The following is a 3245-nucleotide window of genomic DNA, read 5'->3' as shown; positions in this document are numbered from 1 at the left end:
GACTTTCCTCGTCTGATCGCAGTATTTGTGCAATCATGCAACACATAATGACAGACCCTCCATGTTACTGAACTGCAGCCAGGACACATGCTGCACCACCAGCTGTGACACAGACCAGGGAAAGTGACATTTGTGGTGAACACATCAACCACAGCACAAACCACACAACACGCAGCTACCCCCCCCCCAATGTAAGGGGGAACTCCGGGGTCATTAGAACAAATGTTCTCCATCTGTAGAGCAATGGCTAGGTAGGAGGGAGATGGATTGGTGAAAGGTGGAGATTGCTGGGGGAATGATTGCACCAATGTGTCACCTCCTGTGCTGGGGGGGGCACCATCAGGGTCTTCCTTTCACATTCAGATTTTAGGAATTAACATGCCAGTGTCACCAACTCTGCTGAATGCTGGGGGACACAACATTGTGGGGGCTTTTTTATATGGAAGCCACACAGCTGCAGACCTACAAAGGTGTACCAGACAATCCCACCAGGTAAGTGGCCACCTACAACATAGCAGAAGATCCAGCCCCCCAGGAGAGAACGTCTGTGATTGGCTGAGACAAAAATTACAATACTTTGGGGCAATAGCCAGGGGCCCCACCTGATAAATTACAAGGGGTGCATGAAGAATGAGAAGCAATTGCAGCTCCGCTTACTTTCATATTTGCCCCTTTATACTCCCAAATGTGCTGCAGTGTGAACCCGGCATTGCCCATCGCTGCACATGTATCAGGAAAACATTACAACGCTGTAAGGAAAACCGTCAGGGAGCCGAATCCATCTGTGAGCAGTGACCTCAGAGCTCTCCATGGAGAAAGAAATTCAGAGGCGGCCGGGCCCATGTTCTGCCCTGAAACCCCCCTGGATGGACCGGGAGAGGCAGAGATCTCAGGAACCTCACAGATAACTCAATCCAAAAAAATCACAGTACACAAACCCAGGGCCACCAGACACGAAACACTCAATTCATCAGTTTTTATATTGGGGGAGGGGATTAGTAGTACAACAAAAGACCGTAGGGCAGGGCTGACACCATAATACTGGCATGTGATCAGCCCAGACCAGGACAGGAACATTTTTTAGTTTGTTAATTGACAACGCCGATGTGCAAAACAAACACAGTTGTCACACTCCCAGCAGAATGTACACAATCCACACACAGATCAGCCTCTTACCTTTATCTGCTCACTTCCTGGCTGTACAGGAAGTCACAAGGGGACACAGCACCCACTTTCTCCCTAAACCGATCATTGACCATCATTCATCTTCTCGGTATCGTAAATAAATAGACAACGCCTTTCAATCTTCCTGAATTCCACCACAACCAGCACAGAACCGGCTGTCAACATTCACAGGAAATCTCCCCCTGTGACCCCTGAAGACTCAGAAGCCACATGGGAAGGACAAGGATCCCAGCTATCTATTTGTGATCCGGCAGTAAAATTGATAATTTGTCAGGGGCCCATTCACCACTTTTACTCTCTGGGGGCTGCATGCTGTAGTCCAGTGATGGAGCTCACTCCTGCACCTCTTTCTGAACCTTCCAAACAGCTGCAGCTCTCTACGCAGCAGTGCATGTTGGTGCTGCATGAGTGCGAGGACACTGAGGATGACATTTATGTATGAGGTGCAGACGTGTGGATGCCCTGTGACCACCGAGAGTACAGAGTACAGCCACCTGGGTAAAACACTCAGAAAACGGAAAATGTCTAAACAATTAAAAAATTGGGGAATCATGGCATGATGCCACCCCCCCAATGTACATTGATGTATTGGGGATGAGGATGATGAAGTTGGGGTACATCAATGTATTGGGAATGAGGATGATTAAGTTGGGGTACATTAAGGTATTGGGGATGAGAATGATGAAGTTTGGGTACATGGGGATCAGGATGATTAAGTTGGGGTACATTAAGGTATTGGGGATGAGGATGATGAAGATGAGGTACATGAAGATGATATAATTAGGGTACATCAATGTATTGAAGATGGGGATGATGAAGTTTGGTGACATTGTACACCACCAGGAAGATTCTGGGGTAACTGCAGACAAATCTGCTGCTCATCCCTGCAATGCAGTGCTGGCCTTTAAAATCTTAAAGAGACAGAGTCACTGTGACCACTCAAGCAGCAAAGCAGCCGCATCTCTGCATAGGACCCCAAACCCTCCTCCACTCTACTTTATTGCAGCCGGTGACCCAGGAGAGGGGTCTCTCCCAGACATGTGACAGTGATTGGGCCTAGTGTTCGGCTGCTGGGCTGGAGCACTGAGCATGGGTCGCCTTTACCCCCCACACCCAAATGGGGCAAGTGGCTCCAGAGCTGGAGGAGAAAGGAGCAGCAACTAAGTATATTATTATAATTTTTTTTTATCTCATTCCTTAGTAAAACACTCTGCCACTGATCACAACGCCAGAGGCTCCTGAACCGGCCCTAACAACTTCCCACAATTCATCTGGCTGCAATCTTTTTGCCAGAGGGGACAACTTTCCTTGTTTGCTGAGTAAACGTTTGCTTTGTGTATTTGCTTAGTGTGTGAACTACACAGAGATATCTGATGGGTGGACTTACCTCTTGGGAGCACCAGGCACACAAAGGGTTAATAAGCAGGCAGTCCTGGCATGATGTGATAATGGTGGTGCGACCCTGGCACACATTGCTACCTAAAAGAGAAGCAGAAGAAAGGGGGCAATCAGATGGGGCAAAAGACGAGGACAACATATGAGGGGCTGTATGAACTGGCAGTGATTGGCTTATCTGCTAATTAAACGGATGGCACTGTGCCCCCCAGCAATGTCACCTGCCCCTGTGCCCCCCCCCCAGCACTGTTTAGATGGTGCAGCTGTGGCACACGTTGGTACGTAAGTTATAAAAAAGGAAAGCAAGACAATCAGATGAGGCAAAAGTGGGTGAGACAATTCCGGGGGTCTGTGTGCACTGGCAGTGATAGAGTTACCTTCACATGGCACATGTGTCCATCCCACAGCATTGTCAGATGGCACTGTGCCCACCCCAGCACTTTCTAATACCACCCTGCCACTTTCGGGTCAGACAGCACTGTGCTCACCCCTGTCAAATAACTCTGTGCCCAACCAGCACTTTCGGATGGCACCCCCATCCCCCACTGTTTAGATGGTGCGGTGTAGCACACATTGGTAGCTGCGATATGAAAAGAAGAAGCTGGTGAATCAGAATGGGTAAAAGAGGGGTGAAACATTCTCTGGGTGTGAGCACTGGCAGCGAT

General features: G+C 48.8%; 1 protein-coding gene across 1 annotated transcript in view; it reads right to left on the bottom strand.

The window, feature by feature from the left end:
* The window catches only part of ITGB5 (integrin subunit beta 5), a gene marked incomplete in the record, with an annotated part of 23244 nt that extends 20585 nt beyond the window's left edge, over nucleotides 1–2659 (bottom strand). The window contains 1 exon segment of the mRNA XM_072417895.1: nucleotides 2573–2659.
* Between the last annotated feature and the right edge of the window lie 586 nt (nucleotides 2660–3245).

Source organism: Pyxicephalus adspersus, chromosome 7 (assembly GCF_032062135.1).
Source record: "Pyxicephalus adspersus chromosome 7, UCB_Pads_2.0, whole genome shotgun sequence".
Classification (NCBI taxonomy): domain Eukaryota; kingdom Metazoa; phylum Chordata; class Amphibia; order Anura; family Pyxicephalidae; genus Pyxicephalus; species Pyxicephalus adspersus.
The sequence above is the reverse complement of the archived record's forward strand: the minus strand, read 5'-3'. Positions and strand labels throughout refer to the sequence as shown.